Source organism: Camelina sativa, chromosome 4, assembly GCF_030686135.1.
Source record: "Camelina sativa cultivar CO46 ecotype springtype chromosome 4, ASM3068613v1".
NCBI lineage: Eukaryota > Viridiplantae > Streptophyta > Magnoliopsida > Brassicales > Brassicaceae > Camelina > Camelina sativa.
Window position 1 is genome coordinate 22,692,967 of NC_141883.1, and position 18,849 is coordinate 22,711,815.

The following is an 18,849-nucleotide window of genomic DNA, read 5'->3' on the forward strand; positions in this document are numbered from 1 at the left end:
TAACAGATTTTGAAGAATCTTTGGTTAACATTCAAAATGAAAATATGTAAACAGATTCAGGTTTTCAACTCTTAATCTGTTGAAATTTTTTTGGGGCTAGTATTTCGTGAATATTCATTAGTTATGTGAATATAAGAAAGCATTCAAAGCGGTTAAATTTTTTTTGGGAGGATCATGAGGCTGATGTTGATTTAGGATTTATTCCGATGAAATATGTTTAGGTGGGGATACATCGAAATTAACTGATCCTGATAATGAAATCTGCAAAATATATATTCTAAAAAAAAAATTAGAAGAATTTGGTTTCCGAACGTTTAATCGATAACAAAATGGCGAGAAAAAACAAAATCGGCTACAAAAATTAAATATTATATTTTTTTCAAATATTTACATAATGATTGACATATAGAGGTTACGATTTAAAAGAACTTTCTCACGTGTCATTATACGGAATTCATTTCTCTTCGATACATATTTTCATGGCCTCTCATTGAATATGTTCATGTAAATTATGTGTTGATCAATTTTTGAGATTTTGCTTACTCTTTTTACACTTTGATCCAACAAGAAACTAAATAGTAAATACAAGAAATTTAATGTATCTTTCTACAGTGAGCATATACGTACCATCAAATGAGATATATGTGTGTCCATATATATACATGACTGTCTGATGTAGATGTAGAATTTATTGAGATGGACTATATATTATGTGTCGTGACTCGTTTGGAAGACCGAAGAAGGATATATTTAGTGCAGACGTTAACATTTAACCATACTTTTGAAGTTTGATTTCATATGGTCCTCTCATTTCGATATTTTCTGAAATGCAAGTACATAGACGACGTAAACTTTCGTGATGCGCAAAATCAAATGTATAGAAGAGAAAGTCTTCTGAGCTGTTATGAAAAGGGACTTTAGAGATGATATCTTGTGCAAATTCTCTTTGTTCAATCGAATGTGGAAAGTCTCTTATCCCTGAATTTGTCGAAATTAAATCATATTTTTTATATATGATTTGGGTCTAATTTGTAAGACATATTAGATCGTGGGGTTCCAACTCAAAACCAATTGGCAATGAGTAGAGAGGCCCATATCTTATATATACCACTTAAAATCCTACTCAACTTTCAATGTGGGATATTGTATCCCTAATAAGACATACATCAACGACAAACAGTGAAACGTTCAGCCTACAATTTATATATATATCGGAAGTTCGGAACCTCCAAAAGTCTTGCATCAAATTACCTAGCTAGGTTCATAAAATTTAATAGTAGCCAAGTCTTTTATTTGTTTATTCAGAAGATGTTACATAGCTGATGTCCCAAACCGCGTTTTCACAGCAAACAAGAAGTCGTCAAAGTTTAAATATTATTTTCTTTTGTTTTATTCACTATATACGTTTGATTTTGTCTGCTTCAATTTTTATATATGTACACCACTGGTCGACTCGGGAGATGGAAGAACAACGAAAATGAAGAAAACAACAACACAAGCTTTTCTTCTTCTATGCTTGCTTCATATATTTCTATGTCTATCATTTCAGGCTCGTGTCCACGAAGGTCAGTCTCATCTTATTCCACAATAAATTTTAGGAACGTTTTCAAGGGATGCATTTGACGGGACGATTAAATCACAAAAATAGAATAGTCTAGAGTTTACAAACTGATTAGTTTGTCCTGTCTATTACAACCGTGTAAACTCTCAAGTAACTGTTTTTTTCTTCTTAATCTCTAATTATGCGGTTAAATAAACTCATTTGTGTTAAAAGGTAGACATGAGATATGCGTAAGACCCTCCCCACCATGTGGAGATTCTCCTAAGGGAGGAAGTGAAGATCCGGGACATACGTATAAAAAGCCTTGCAAACCCATTCCAAGACCACCCCCTCCTGGAGATTGCTAGTAGCCTAGCAACGTTGAACTTCCACGGCCTCCCCTTGAATAAGTTAATGTAATTATGTGAATAATTTGTGATATTTTTTACTCTTTACACTTTGATCCAGCAATAACTAACGATGTAGAATTTATTGAGATGGAATATATTGTGTGTCGTGACTCGTTAGGAAGGTCGAAGAAGGGTATATTTAGTGCAGACGTTAAAATGTAACCACACTTTGAACTCTGATCTTATATGGTCCTCTCGCTTCGATATTTTCTGAACTAAGTACGTAGACGTATACTCGAGTGATGCGCAAATCAAAATGACTAGTAGTTTTTTATTTTAAGTAATACCATCGTATTTATAACTATACACATAAATACTCAGTTGAAAGAAACTAATTACCTTTGTTTGTAACCAGTGCCGGCTTAACACATGTGTTAAGGGTGCTTGAGCACAGAATTCAAGGGTCCTATGTTTAGGTATTTTCTTTCTGCATCGTATCAACGAATCTAATCAATGTTTGAGCCGGACCTTTTTGTAACAATTTATAAGTTTCTCGAAAATTTGCATCACAAGTAGACTAATTCATTTTAGTTAAGTCATATGTTTGTTTATTGAGAAGATGTTACATATCGTTGATGTAGAAAACCGCGTTTTCACAGCAAACAAAAGAAGTCGTCAAAGTTTGACTTCTTATTTATCTATTCACCCAACGTTTGATTTTGTCATGCTTCAATTTTTATATATACATGTACACTACTTGTAGACATGGGAGCTAGGGAGAAGAACAATATATGATCATGAAGAAAACAACAACACAAACTTTTCTTCTTCTGTGTTTGCTCTGTCTATCCTTTCAGGTTCGTGTCCACCTAGGTTAGTCTCTTCTTCTTCTTCTTGTTTGTAAGGTTTTAATTGGTTAAACGGGACGATTAATTGATTTGTCCCGAAAATAAAACGGTGTCGTTGATACAAACTGATTAGTTCGTGCCTATTATTACAACCATTTGAATACCCTAATTAAATGTTTTTTTTTAATCTCTAATTAGAATTTTAAATGTGTGTTAAAAGCAGCTGCACCTGCGATATGCGTAAATCCCTCCCCACCATGTGGAGGTTCTCCTAGAAGTGAAGCTACGAATGATGAAAAGCCTTGTAAAACCATTCGAAGACCACCTCCTCCTCGAGATTGCTAACAACATTGAACTTTCAGAAGAAGCCCACCACAGATATAATAACATCAATGTTTTTGTTTATTAACCATGTCTTCCAAGACTAATTTGTTTGCAAGCTGTGCAAACGATATCACTTAACTTATGCCTTATCATCATTTTTTTTCCAAAATTTATGTATATTGGTCCCAAAGTAAAAGAGAGATAATACTTAATAACTATATATGTTATCACATATATCGCTACTTGTAAAATTCATGCACCTATATGATAGATTTAAAACAAATAAAAACCATATAAGCCCTCATCATCAATACAATAAAAACACAATACTTGTTTTCCTCTACACATCAGCTTCTGTATTGAAGCAAGTACACATCAGCTTCTGTATTGAAGTAGGTGTTGACACCTCAACAAAAATGAACAACCTAGATCAGCTTTTCTCTTCCTTATGGGTAGACAAAGGAAATCATAACACTGTGTTTAATCAATTGCTAAATGAAGATGAAGATCGAACAAGGAGAAGAGAAGGAGAATTGATCATCCGTAAAAAAAACAAACGAAAGCCAAAGTGGAGCAAGGTCAGTTGTTGGATTGTTGGTTGGTTGTTCACAAAGTTCTGATTTCAGTGTTCTTCCTCTTCCATTTCTCTGTCTATTCTAATTTCGACTAATGAAACAAGAGATCCTGGCCTCTCTCTCTCTCCCTCTCTGCAAAACCCAAAAGGCTGAAAAAATTCAGCCAACGGTGTCGGCGGTTTCATCACCAACATATGTCTTGGCGGTAGAGAGCTGCTTAACGGAGTTGCGTAAGAGGAGGTCGAGATGTTTCCATTGCTCGTTGGAGTTCCATAGATCTCGCCGATGTTACCCCATTTCACGATGAGCTCTCTGATGATGAAATTGTCTCCACCTAATCCTCATCCGCCAGAAAAGTTAGAATAAGAGACGAGTGAGCTCAGAGCCGTGTCGATGATGCTCTGTTTCATTGACTTTTCCCAGAACAAACAATCTCGCCATAGATTGCGCCTGAGCTGAGACTCGAGTCTATTGGCTGGGTTGTCGAAACCAAGTTAAGCATTGTCGATAAAAATACAGTGACGTCATCATCGGCAGGGGTGAAGCTCCTACATTCATAAACAGCAATCTTAGACGAGTTTTGTTTCCTGAAATTGGTCGTATAAAGTACAAAGGACTTGGGTTTGGTATATAACTTGAATGACTAATTTCGATTGTACTTTTTATTCCATGACCTTACTTCATCATGATAGTGCTTATATTGTTACAAGTAGTGTTAATTCATTCACAACATTGTTAAACTGTTCTCCTATCATCTTCTTTGCAGTTTAGAAGCCGTGGACGGTCACAAGATAAGTATATGATTCCTTTTTTTTGTAAGTTCTTTTAACATTGTCTTTTCTACATGTCTCTCTCTTTTGGCAAATTCAGTTTTTTTTCTATCAAAATTAGTGATCTTTTAATGATCATCCAGATTGAAGTTACTTCTCTGTTTGCTCTTTAAACGTGGACTTGAAAAAATTTCTTCTTTGTTTTCCCCCCCAGGTCTGTCCTGTATGCACTAAGAGGGTGGGATTGAATATCGTTGGGCATATTACGACGCAACATGCCAATTTTTTTAAGATATCCTTTCAACTTTCAATATCTGATGGTTAAATCTGTTTATGATCTTGGTTCTCTATAGTACATATAATAATCATTTGGTAGAACTTAAAGAGTGGATTTTTTTTTATTCCTTGATGAGAGGTTTTTACGTTCAGCGAAAGAGAAGGTTGCGAAGAGGAGGATATAGCTCTACTTATCTCGCCTTGAAAAAGGAATTCCGGGAAGCAAACTTACAGTCTCTTCTTGGTGCTTCTACAAGTTTCACTTCTTCAACCAATATCGATTCTGATCCGCTGCTGTCATCTTTTATTTTTAATTCTCCTTCACTCAATGAGTCTGCAAACAAAACTGCTACACCTGCTGTGACTGAAGAAAACTCAGCTACAAATGTCTCATTTAGAGAATCTCTCAAAAGGTATATATTGACATATACTCTTAACCAATAATCAAAACGTATATGTAGACGCTAAAGTTAAAAACTTTTGCTGGCTATCTATCACACTCAGTTCAAACAACTCTACACAATCTATGACTCTGCAGATCATTTTCTCCCTCATTTAGAGATTAAAGGCTTCAAATATCTTAATCCTGTATTCTAATAACCTACAATCAGTGAGATTTAGCCACAAGTGGTAAGAAAAGACAACGTACCTGGCCATAATTGAGAATAGCAGAACAAGGGCTGATTGAAATATCCCCATAAGGAAGGATCTTTCCTTGTGAAAAGCTCTCACCTTATCTGCATTTGGCTACATACATGTAACCTGTTGGAGTCAGAGCAAATCCAAGCTCTTCCCATTTCACATTCGCATACTTCTCATCCGCTTCATTGTTTTCATCTCAGTGCCTGCCACCAAAAAAGCATTGAGTAAAATAAAATTTAAAATAAACAAACACCATATATACACCCAGATCAGGATGATTCTAATAACCAAAATCATTTCGTTTATCCATTTTCTCTCATTTATCAGAAGAAAAAAAATTGAGACTTTGTATTATTACCTTGTAGTACGAAGAGGTGATGAAGAAGGAGCCATAGCTGGCGGAGAGAAATAGAGAAGTGAAGTGAAAGGCAGAGAGACGTGGAGCGGTCACGTTGTCTTAAGAGCCTTCTTTTATAGTGACAACAAACAAACCCTTTTGATTCCTTTCCATCTTAATTATTTTTTTAGTAAATATTTAGAGCTCATTAGATGAACAACTATACTTAGAGCTCCTTCACCCTTACATTTACTCAGAATTCTTTCTTCACATCCTCAATCTAGATATCCGAGTAAGCCCTTTATCTCGATGCCTAATGTTTTTCCCTGAGATCTGTTTGATAACTTTGGATTATGTGATTTCTATATCATTAATATATATATATATGTGACAAAAATTATTACTGATATTTTAAAATGTTATCTTCTAAAATTGAATAGAGAAACAAAATTTCAATTTAATTTAAAGATAAAAATAAAATTTGAAAAATGTGTAATGATATCTTCTTATAATTAAAAAAGGAGTACGTTTTTTTAAATGACTGAAATCATCCTATTATTTACGGCAATTGCCACTGAATACATAATAAAGGAGACTGAATCGTGAAATTGAGCAGGATAAATTTGTCCGAAATTTTCAAAAAAAATAAATCTGATCCATTAAACGTAGGATCCGCATGTTTTTTCAACAAACCCGGTTCCATCTCTTTTGGGCCTCACACGAATAAGGCCATATTAGCGTTCCTATTTTATTTAAAATTGTCCATCAGCCCATACTTAAGACTATCGACAATCAATCTCAATAATATTCCAAAGGATAAACTATGGAAACTATAAACACAATATTTACTGTATCAATCCCGCCCTCAAATCTCTCTGCATTATATCCATTTGTCTGACTATCAATCAACATTGATTTCAAGTTCAATCACAATCATAATGTAATCCTAAACAGAACCAATAATCTCGCAATCAGCAACCACTCAATCAATAACCGATCTTATACGATACCCTAAACTACTAAAACCACTATAAATAATCCAACATCGAACACATTCATCTTCACTCATGGAAGACCTACTCAACAAAGTTTGGTGAAACATTCGATATGGTGCTCTCAGATGTCAGTAAGTTCACGTTCTTATGTATCTCATCAAATGCAAGAAGATTTTTTTAAAAATAATGCAAGTAAAATTTACCTTATCTTCTCTTTACTCAGGGAACGAAGATTCATGCTTCGGTAAAAAAAGATTTGATCAATCGTTTTGAAAACAAGGTCGTTGCTGGGCAATAGAGAACTGTCGAGAACTTCGGTTTGAGTATAGCCAGTGGTCAATTCAAACCGACTACCCATCGTTTCAAGATGTCTTTCATCACTCAAACTATTGTTAGTAGGATGGAATCTTTGTCTGATGATCAGTTTCTAACCCTTTCCCCTTTTGTTTCTGTCCTGTCTGGAAACCTAAATGAGAACAACTTGATTGGTAAGTTATTATATTTGAAGCACTTACTTATATACATACAATCTTGAAAGTAATATGCTAACATGGGAATGCTGTTTTGATTGAGTTAAAACTTGATTTTTTGATGTTTTGATGTTTTCTTTCAGATGCAAACAAAGGACAAGGCTTTCATAATCTAATTTAGAAAAGAATCGCAAAAAAGAGAGTCATGTCATGTAACTAACCGTGTAAGACGTCATCATCGTTCGTAGTTAGTTGACTGTAATTGTTGATGTTTTTAGCCCATCTTTCTACACAATCGTTGTAAACCTGAAACGAACATATATTAGTATATGAGGACGTCTACAGAATTTTATAATTTATGTTAAAGGAAATACAAATTGAACTTAGCTTGCTTTGGTTTTGGGTGATTGTACTTTTAAAACATAAGGAAATACCTGGAATTGAATGAAGATGTTAGTTAATCTTATAACAAAAGTTAGAAAATCACAGACCCTAAAATCAGAATTTAAGGTCCATATATTACCCTCGTGGATTAAGAATTTTAAAAACTTAAAACTAACAGAACTTACGAATTGAAATCTTCGAAGTAGATCAAATAATTCAATTAGTTTAAAAACCTATTTCAGAGAGTAGTGGCCTGAAGAACTTACCGAACAACAATATCCGCTATTGAAATCAACGAACTCATTTAGTGGGATCTCAAAACATCTGATTATTGTATTTCCGAAGTAGATCCCGCAGCAATCGAATAGAGAAATCGAGAAGGTGAGAAGGAGTTAAGGGTTCCAATCTTCATATGAGGTTGAACAGAAGATTTGCGGTGATTAAAAAGAAAAACACCTATGCTTGGGTCTTCAACGATAGAGAAATCGAGAAGGTGAGAAGGAGCTGACGGTTTCCAATATTGATCAAAGATTGAACAGAAGATTAAAAAAAATAAGGAAGAAGGTTAAAAAACCAGATAGATCCCCGATGAAGTTCAACAAAAGAAGTAATTTTTATTATTATTTCAGTTGGGCTTTTTCTTTTATTGTCCAAATGTCTATATTCTTTTCACACATGCACAAAATAATTGATCCATACCATTAGATTATTACAAATCTTTTACAAATGATTTGGACAATATTTAAAAATATAAGTCCAAATAAAATACAGATACAAACCTACAAATATTATCTTAATTAATAATTATAAATACCAATGTTCAAGAAAGCGCTAGGCGTTCACTAGGCAGTGACTCAACGCCTAGCGCCTAATCGGAATCTAGGCGGTTTTAGGCGGTTTAGGCGTTTACACTATAAATTAATATATATATAATATTATATACATAATTATACAAAATTTGTATAAGAATAATAAAAATATTAAATCAAAAGCAGAACAATAAATAAAAATATTATTTCAATTCATTTTAAATAGTATATTAAACATCTATAATTATGTTTATAGAAATAAAACTTATAAACTTTAAATTTGTGTAATTAAAATTTTAAAAATACACTAAAATGATGATACTACAATTTTAGGCGGTCAAAGCGGTCGTCTAGGCGGTGCTATAGCGCCTAGCGCCTAGACGGGGCGGAGGCGGACGCCTAGAACGCTTTTTCGAACACTGATAAATACCAAACAATTTATGTATCACCAAAAAAATACTAAACAAAATATACAAGTTAGTTAGTAGATTTTAGTTATATTAAAATAAGAACTTTTTAAGTTATACTATTACTATAACTAAAATTATTTGTATTTTTTAAATTGTTATTAAAGAATTGTCAAATCAATTCTACTTTTTAATAGACATAAAAAATCATAAATTTTAAATTTTAAAACATTTGACCCGCGAACCTAGTTTATAATGAAAAATAATAACTTTTTTAAAAAAAATTTCCCATTTACTTTTCAATAATTTTAAAATACATTATTAGTGATAAAAATTATTTTTAATTAAAAAAATAACTATTATAGTTATGTCATTATTTTAAATATATATATATATATATATATATGTTGGTCTATACCGCTGATGGAATCATTTTTCCATTAATTTTTGTGTGTCCGTTAAAACATAAGCCATTTTCAAGATTTTAAGTGATAAAATCATTTAGTAGTTTATTATTGGAGATGAAAATTTGAAGGTCTAAAGTCGAAAGGCCACTTTTTTTTTAAGGAGATTTTCTAAAAATGGATAAGCAAATTTAGGAATCAAAACGCTTTCTCTTCTCAATCTTCTCACTTTTTCCTGGCTGACGTTGTAAAGCAAAGACATTTTGGTCGAAGAAATTAGAATTAAGTGATTAATGTATGATATATAATTTTACACTACTCCTGTAGACTTTTTTTTTAAAAGAGAAACATGTTTAATGGAACATGACTTTTGAGTTCAAATTATATATGATTAACTTTTTAAAAATGAAATTCTTTTAATTTAAATTAGAATTCAAACACAATTATATTTTTCAATAATTCAATATATCCAAACCAAGTACATAGTATACGTTAAATGACATATATAGAAAATAATACATCAATAAAAAAAACAAATACAGCAGATCAAAACCGCACAATCAATCATTCACAAAACAATTCACAAATAAGATGCTATAGATATAATGAATTTCTAATCCAACACAAACATACAAAACAACACATAATAAAAAGAAAAAAAAAACATACACACAATAACTAAAATTACACAAAAAAAAAATTTTAAAGTACACAAAATCCTCCCCGCGGCGTAGCGCGGGTACTATCCTAGTAACATATAATTTGTCTTTGTAGATGTCATATTTATTGAGATGGGATTGAAAACGCAAGAGCTATTGATATGTATGGAAACTGAGACACAAACTAAGACAAGGGTTCTTCAAAATAAAACTTCTTTATTAGATAATCTGTTTAGTAAACTTACAAGTTTCACTCAATCAATTATCTAATCTCTCATGTTCATGGATCTATACACAATCCAATAACCTCTCAAGACAAACCCCTTAGTCCCCTTAAGCGTTATGCTTTATTACAAGAAACCACATAACCTTAATGTCTAAGAATTTTCTTGCTCTTTTTTGTCCTACCCTCTACAAAGGCTTAGTTAGCCCCTATTTATACACAATAGGTCGTGGCCATTCAAGCCTAAATTCCTATTCTAATCCTAATAGGAATTGCCAAATCTCTTTGTAAATTTCTTTTCTCTTATGGAATAGGAAAGTCTTCTTCATATTTCATTTTCTACTAAAAAGTAAACTCTTCATGCTTCTAGACTCTTCTCAAAGCTCCTAGTCTTCATAACCTTCATGGTTTGAATATTAACCGCCTAGTTGATTTTCCTATTTTAGCTCCACGTTATCTTCTTCGTTGAACTACTTCTTGTAGTACTCTGAACTAGTGCAGCGACTGCAGCAATATCTTCATCTTCATCTTTGCCTTTCATAAATGTCATTTTCTTTTTCTTTTCATCTTGTTGTAAAACTCAGTTAAGAATACATCAACAATCTCTCCCTTTCTTATTGAGTTTTACAATCCAAGCTTCACACAACATAAGCTTCAACTACTACTTTGATGATCTCCAAACTCTCCCTTAATCTCCGAGTAAATATCTCTGCAGCATCTAAAACTCGATCTTCATAACACCAAAAATCTCCCCCTTGATGATTGAGTTTTAGAACCAAAACACATACTTAATACTCAGATGAAAATGTCATTCTTTGTTTTACATCTGAATCACTTTGTTGTATTATGTCATCTCCCCTTTTTAACTTTGTGTGTCTCTCAAGCACAATATAATTCCAGCAAAGAACTGAACATCAAAAACCATCTTCTTCTCCCCCTGCTTGTGAGCACACACAAGTTAATAACATCTTCACAGGTTGACACACTCACTGTTTCCTTTCCAGTATAAAAGAACTCTTGTAACAACTCGTACTTATCTGTCTTGAAACAGAGAATAACCAGAGTAGTAAACCAACCCAGAAAATTATGAAACTTGGTTGATAAATCAACAACCTTCTTATGAAGCCATAGGAAGAAACATATCACAATTTGCAGTTATGGTTTAAAAGATATGGCAAGATTCCTATGACAGATCTAGAGTGAGACAATCCTGTGAGCATCCAAATTCAGAAACGATTTCCTATCAAACTATTATGAACCCAAAAACGTTCTTTATATCACTGAAAAGATCTCGCTCTCAAGATTCCAGAATACCTTTCAGACGTATGATCCGAAATTTGCAGCCAAAGAAAACGAAGAAGAAATAACCATGTGATGATGATCATCTACAAGCAAATTTTTTATTTTTTATTTTCTGGGCTTTGACTTTGATAATGCAGACCATATATTCTTTTCTTATTTCTTCTCCCCCATTGATGTAGCTCTCTCTAATAACCAGCAGAGACAAACATTGGATCTGATTTTGATGATTTCCTTTAAATCCAAGACCATATCGATCAGTTTTGCCAATGTTCAGAATATAATCCAACTGTTTTGTGCCATTATTATGCATTCTCAAATTCTTTTGAGTTTCTTCAAGTTGTATTCTAGCTTGTAATGCTTCTTCTTCTTTCTCTACAACACATTTTTGTATTTCAGCAACCTTAGCCTCTAACTTGAGTTTCTCCCTTGTCAACACTGAATTCTCCTCAACTAGTTTAAGCCATTTATTATACAATATTGTGTAGTTGACACTCTCTACCTTGCTGCAATCTTCTGTTGCAGGTTCTGTCGTAGTTGTAGGTTTAGTAACAGTTTCAGTCCTAGCTGCAGTCTCTGCTGCAGTTGCATTCTATGTAGCAATGACAGTTGTAGTCTCTGTGTCAATTGTATTCTCTGATGCAGAATTAGGATTTTCTACACATTCACGTTCTGTTGCAGTTTTAGAGTCAGTTTCAGGTTTCTTCTTTTGCTTGAGAATGATTCCAATGATTCCTTCTTTTTTCTTAACACTTTCTAGATTTCTCCAGGTTTTTGTCATATGACGTGAACTCCCGTCATCAATAATCTGATGTTCCTCTCTCTTACACATACTTGATGTCATTTGATACATATCAGATTTCTTCACCCATATTTGATTATGAAATCCATTCCACATAAATTTTCCTTGATGTTTGAGTCTACTTACTCTTTCTTTGAATCTGTAGCAATATGCTTTTATTTGCCCATTCTTCCCACAAAAATAACAACCAATATGTTCGGTTGTATTACTTCCAGATTTGTATTGATTTGGTAGAGCTACACCTTCAACTACAAACTTGATTTGCCCTGTTTGAAATCCTTCTTTTTCAGTATATCCCAAACCTCTGTTAGATTTTCCTGTTCTAGTGGAGACAGTCTGCTTGTCCTTCATTAATGTTACACTTTCTTGACTGATTTTCTTTGTATCGCTCAATTCAATCTGTAGTGACTTAATAAGTGCATCAAGACGACACTTCTCTTTTAATAAGGTCTGATTTTCCTTTCCAATCCTAATCAGTGTTTCATGCACCTCCTTGTAACATTCTGTAAATTCATCTACTTGTTCCCCTTCAGATTCAGATTCTGAAACTTCCTCTCCTTCAGCAAATGCAGCGACTCCCAAGAATGCACCAAGCTCATTTAGTACTATTCCATTATCATTATCTTCCTTTGAATCATCTTTAACTCTCAGTTTAGACTTTTCTTTTCTAAGTTTCCGATCATTATCACATTCTAGCTGAGTATGTCCAATACCTTTGCACATAAAACATTTAATTTCTCTTCTTTTGATTGTAGGACAATTATTCTTATAGTGTCCATATCCTCTGCACTCATGACATTGCATGTATGTCTTCTTGACAGTTTCATCTTTCTCTGGATTATTTTTGATCGAGTTGAACCTCCTCTGAGCTAATTCTTGTTCTGCTTCTTTCAACCCTCGACTAAACTTCTGAGCCAACAAACCAATCGAATCTTCTTCTTCTACTTCGTGATTCTCTCTTTCAAGAGCAAAAATGTCTCATTTATCCTCACCTTCCAGTTCCATCTCATGAGCTTGAAGCATACCAACCACTTCTCCAAATCTAAGATTTTCTGTGTTATGAAACACACTCAAGGCAGTCTTGTATGTCATGAATCTTGTAGGAAGACATCTTAGAAATTTCTTCACCAATTTCTTGTCTTTGTATTTTTTCCCAAGAGTCAATGCTTCTTGGGCTAAAGAACTTATCTTTGAACTAAAATAAGATATTGACTCATAGCTTTCCATCTTTAGATTTTCAAATCTTGAAGCTAACATGTCTTTCCTTAAATTTTTCACCTTAGTAGTTCCTTTAAAGTGAGTTTGCAAGATATCCCAGGCTTCTTTTGCTGTTTCACATCCCTGAATCAGTTCAAACGGGTTTCTTCCAACATTATTGTGAATAGCAGAGAGTGCTCTGGCGTTATATTTTGATTTCTTCAGTTCGTCGTTAGTCCAGTCCTTCTCTAGCTTAGCAACTTCCACTCCTGATTCATCCTTGATTTCTGGTTCTTCCCACTTTTCCAAAATGGCTTTCCAAGCATATACATCAATGCCTCCTATAACCGCCTTCATCTTTGATTTCCAAAAACCATAGTTTCCATCACCTAATATTACTCTTGAACCGAACTCGAGTCCATAATAGCTCTCCATCTTCTCCACAAGATCTCACTTGTATGTAATCTCACAAGTGCCGCTCTGATACCAATTGAAAACGCAAGAGCTATTGATATGTATGGAAACTGAGACACAAACTAAGACAGGGGTTCTTCAAAATAAAACTTCTTTATTAGATAATATGTTTAGTAAACTTACAAGTTTCACTCAATCAATTATCTAATCTCTCATGTTCATGGATCTATAAACAATCTAAAAACCTCTCAAGACAAACCCCTTAGTCCCTTTAAGCGTTATGCTTTATTACAAGAAACCACATAACCTTAATGTCTAAGAATTCTCTTGCTCTTTTTTGTCCTACCCTCTACAAAGGCTTAGCCCCCTATTTATACACAATAGGTCGTGGCCATAAAAGCCTAATTTCCTATTCTAATCCTAATATGAATTGCCAAATCTCTTTGCAAATTTCCTTTTCTCTTATGGAATAGGAAAGTCTTCTTCATATTTCCTTTTCTACTAAAAAGGAAACTCTTCATGCTTCTAGACTCTTCTCAAAGCTCCTAGTCTTCATAACCTTCATGGTTTGAATATTAACCGTCTTAGCTGATTTTCCTATTTCAGCTCCACGTTATCTTCTTCGTTGAACTACTTTTTGTAGTACTCTGAACTAGTGCAGTGACTGTAGCAACATCTTCATTTTCATCTTTGCCTTTTATAAATGTTATTTTCTTTTTCTTTTCATCTTGTTGTAAAACTCAGTTAAGAATACATCAACAGGGATATTGTGATTGTGCCGTGACTCGATCGGGAAGGGGCTCTATGGTTTTTATTTGGTGAAGACGTTAACATGTGACCACACTTTGATCTATATGGTCCTCTCCTTTTGACATTTTTTTAATTTACCCTGTTTATAGTTGATCAAACATTCATGCATTCATGTCAAAAAGTGATCAATTTAAAAACATTTGTTTATATAAAGACAATGTAACCAGAATGAAAATCAAAGGGTATTTAACCATTCTATCTATATATTTATCCAATTGCAATCACTAGAAGGCAAACTCTTGAAACAAATGTAACAGAGACTGATATCATATTATTAATTATAGAACTATTCTTAACACCTATTAGTCTATTAAATAACCACCAAGGCAATTTACTTACCCACACCAATCTAAAGGGAGGTTATCAATTCTAGAGGCGAGGATAGCGAGAGCAGCCTTTCTTCTTCAAGAACTCTGGGATCTTTATTGAACTGCCTTCAGGGAAAGATGAAGAAGGACGTCTTGTTTCCTGCTTAGCAAGGACTTCAAGAAGGACGTAATTTCATATAGAGTTTAGATATATGAAAGATCGAATAGTACTTGTAACATTTGCAGTAAGAAACGAGTATGTTGTGTGTCAAAACGAGTATGCTTTTAAAGACTTTTTACCTACAATATATGCGGACCTCTCGCCAAAAGTCTGCATCCGTAATTTTTCAGATAGGTTCATAATACTGGAATTTTAAGTGAAGACTTTATTTTGAAAATTTTTGAAGACATACCTTAAATTTAATAGGAAATTTAGAATCTATACTAAATTTTTTAACTCTTTGAAATATACCTTATGTATTGCACTAAATAACTATTTTGTTAAAAATAAATACAATTTAATTAAGTTAATTCATAAAAAAAAAATTTAAAAAACATTGTGTAAACTAAATATTTGGAATTTAGCTAAATTGTTTTTGAAGATGATGAATTGATTTATTATATATAATATTAATCAATAACTAAAAATATTTAATTCAGATAAAATAAATAAAATCTTCCCTTAATTAATAATTAAATAAACACAAAATAATTAAATTAATTTATGTTAGAAAATTATTTTTAAAAATCATTGTTTATAAATTAGATATTGAAAAATTTTAGATAATGATGAAGTAGTTTATTATGGATAATATTAATCAATAACGAAAATTAAAATTCAGATAAACGAAACAAAAATGATCGTGGATCACTCAATTGTTACTCAATTGTGATTAAAAATCTGGTATTATTTAGTAATTTAATTTTAAAAATTTATTATATAACAACTAAAATAAAATTAATTAGAATTATTCTTTTACGATTTATGTTTAGTAAATACTTTTAGATAATATTAGTTTTAAATAAATATATAAACCACTAATAATTATTCAAACTTTTTTATTTAATAAAAAAGTTTTGAAAAATAATTATATAGTTCAATTTATTTTGATAATTATCAAGTTTAATAAAATAATAAAAAATTATGAGCTTATAGAAAATAAATCAACGGTTCAAAAAATCGACTATGTAATAAATCAATTAATAAAAAAATAAATCGACTTTGTTAATATAAGTCAACAAAGAAAAAACATAAATCAACAGGAATAAAATATAAGTCTACAGTTCAAAAAGTCAATTGTATTAATAAGTCAACTTAAAATGAAATAAGTCTATTAAGACCAAACAAATCGACAGGAAAAAAATATAAGTTAACAAACAAAACAAACAAGTCAACATAATCAAAAGTTGACTATGTAAAAAAACAATTAAACAAAAAAAAAGTCGACAGTTTTAAAATAAATCGACAGAAAATAAATAAGTCGACAAAAATTAAACTTAAGTCAACCATTCAAAATATCGACTTTAGTAATAAATCAACGTAGAATGTAATAAGTCAACAATAAATAAATAAATCAACAAAAAAGAAATATAAATCGATGAACAAAAAAAATATGTCAACCATTAAAGAAATCGACTATATTAAAAATCTACTAGCCATAATATAAGTCAACTGATTAAATATAAGTCGATGACAAAGATAATTAAGTCAATAGAAGTAAAAAACAAAACGATTGTTCAAAAAGTCGACATTGTAAATAAATCAACATTGATTAAAATAAGTCTAAAATATTGATATATATATATATATATATTATAAATTGTATAATCTTAAATTATTTATTTTAAAATAAATTTAAATCTAAATAATATCAATAAAAATATTTAAATTCTTCTTTTTTTATTCAAAATTATAAGATCAAAAATTGGTTCATGTAATCATTATTTAAAATATAATAAATATGTTTTCGTTATAATTTTTATTTATTAAATAATTTATTTCGAATTTAACCATTTTTAAAGGTAGTTTTTTTTAAAGTTTATTTTTTTAAAATATAAATTAAGTTTTTCTTATTTTATTTAATTGTTAAAATTGTTTAATAATAAGAGTACTTCTGTCCATTTTCATTTCAAAATATGTAGTTTTCAAATAACTATAATATTAAGTGTAGTTTTCAAAAATTTTATAAGATTTGGTGTATTTATAAAAATTCCCCTTTTTTTATTCAGAAGATATTACATAGCTGATGTCCCAACCACGTTGTTGTAGCTGCAATAAGTACAACCAATCTGGAACTCGAATACTAGATACCACATGCTCTTGCACTGTGGGTTTAGTACTCAAACCGGAATCTAGTTCAATTCATACATAATAGTTACATACATTGCTAGAAGTGAATTAACATATAGTTGGAGAGTAACTAAATGAAATTCAAAGGGCTCGTGATATATACAGGAGTATGTACAAGAACTTAATATCCATTTTATCCAATTGCAGGTACTACAAGTGTGACACAGACTGAGACAGTCACAGACTGAGACAATGGAGTATGTATGTACAAAAACATATCGTAGACTTTTAGTTGAAATTTTAGGTAACAACAAATAAGGGCAAAGGTTTTAAAATAAAGAGAATATGCAATAGATACCACAAAAACATAACATAATTAAGAAAATACCACAATTGTACAGTGCTTGTCAGAAGGTATTATCTCTCTTCAAATACAATTACACTTCTACTCATTTTATATATTACATGTTATTTTTTTAAAATTTCATGTCATTCTTTTTTTTTTCCACATAAATAACAAACTTTCTCTCCCCTCATGCATTCTCTCTCTTTCAGCTCTCTCTATTACTTTTTATATCTCTTCTCTTCATTCATGCTCACTCACGTTGAAACATCTATCATTTTTTTTTCTCTTTATTTCTCTCTCTCTTCTCTCATATCTACTCACCTTGGAACTCTGCTGTTATGTTTTGGAACATGCTATTTCTTCGAATTACATATAATATTAGTTAATTTCTCTTTTTAACATGTTATAACACGCTATTTTTATATATTGATCGTTATTTAGTTTAATACTCCCTCTATTTTACAAAGAGTGTCATTTTAGAGAAAAAATTTTGTTACACAAAGAGTGTCATTCTACATTTCCAATGTGTTTTTTAATGCTATATTTTCTTTTTTACCCCTAAACCCAAAGCTCTTTTCATTGAATATAAACTATTAACCACTTATTAAATATGAGCAAACATGTATAATTCAAACTTTTCTTAATTTGTGTGAAATGTGTGAGAATGACACTCTTTGTGAAACAGAGGGAGTATTACATATGAAATATAAATATTACATGTTATTTTAAAAAATGTTATGCATCATTCATTCTTTTTAATCTAACATTAAAACACAATAGGGTAATTATGTATTTTTCACTCCATAATAAATGTGGGCCCAGTAATATTTCCTATAAAAAAAAATATTTTTGTGATATTTGACTATTTTCTTCATTTATTTTCACAATTGTGATATTTGCTAATATTACCCTAAAATAAAAGTAAAAAACATAGCGCTAAGGAAAAAAAACAAATACATCCTTGCAACTTGCAAGCTCCTTTTGGCCTTTGCCCCCTTAAAGTTCATGAAGTTACTATTGAGTAGTCACATGTATATAGTATAAAGTTAATAACCTACAAAATATCTGGAAGACTGGAACCTCCAAAAGTCTTTGCATCGATCCGAAATTAGACCTTGTTTATCGAAGGGTTCAACCCCTGATTCTTAGTATTTTCGATCAAAAAATAAAGGAAAAGAAAACAAAAAATTTAAGGGGAGTTGTTATATAGTATCCCCAAATGTGTTATAAGAGACGCATACGTGTCCGTATGCTATTGGGTGATCGAAAAATATAAAATGTGTAAATTTTTTTTCCTTCCCATTTCTTTCCTTTTCTTTCTCTCTCTCTCTCTCTCTCTTTCTTTCTCTCGCGATTGAGAGAAAACGAAG

The 18,849-nt window shown here is 31.6% G+C and overlaps 4 long non-coding RNA genes across 13 annotated transcripts; 3 read left to right on the forward strand and 1 right to left on the reverse strand.

The window, feature by feature from the left end:
- The first annotated feature begins 1,069 nt into the window (after positions 1 to 1,069).
- LOC104781124 (uncharacterized) lies at positions 1,070 to 3,294 on the forward strand. Of its 2 annotated transcripts, none has more exons than XR_015597460.1 (3): positions 1,070 to 1,565; positions 1,775 to 2,763; positions 2,962 to 3,294. It is a non-coding gene; the product is annotated as an uncharacterized LOC104781124 (long non-coding RNA). The 2 variants fall into 2 exon arrangements; XR_015597461.1 differs by having other exon boundaries at positions 1,775 to 2,747.
- A 38-nt stretch (positions 3,295 to 3,332) lies between these two features.
- Positions 3,333 to 8,192, reverse strand: LOC104781123 (uncharacterized). 8 transcript variants are annotated; one of them, XR_015597459.1, is made up of 7 exons: positions 7,778 to 8,192; positions 7,349 to 7,561; positions 6,861 to 7,123; positions 5,684 to 5,995; positions 5,333 to 5,528; positions 4,916 to 5,017; positions 3,333 to 4,185 (listed from the first exon to the last, which is right to left on the reverse strand). It is a non-coding gene; the product is annotated as an uncharacterized LOC104781123 (long non-coding RNA). The 8 variants fall into 8 exon arrangements; XR_766863.3 differs by having other exon boundaries at positions 4,916 to 5,038; XR_015597457.1 differs by having other exon boundaries at positions 4,916 to 5,041.
- Positions 3,504 to 4,835, forward strand: LOC147946096 (uncharacterized). Of its 2 annotated transcripts, none has more exons than XR_015597463.1 (3): positions 3,504 to 3,640; positions 4,404 to 4,452; positions 4,622 to 4,835. It is a non-coding gene; the product is annotated as an uncharacterized LOC147946096 (long non-coding RNA). The 2 variants fall into 2 exon arrangements; XR_015597462.1 differs by lacking the exon at positions 3,504 to 3,640 and adding an exon at positions 4,124 to 4,263.
- Positions 6,881 to 7,498, forward strand: LOC147946097 (uncharacterized). Its single transcript, XR_015597464.1, has 2 exons — positions 6,881 to 7,145; positions 7,271 to 7,498. It is a non-coding gene; the product is annotated as an uncharacterized LOC147946097 (long non-coding RNA).
- Positions 8,193 to 18,849: the final 10,657 nt, after the last annotated feature.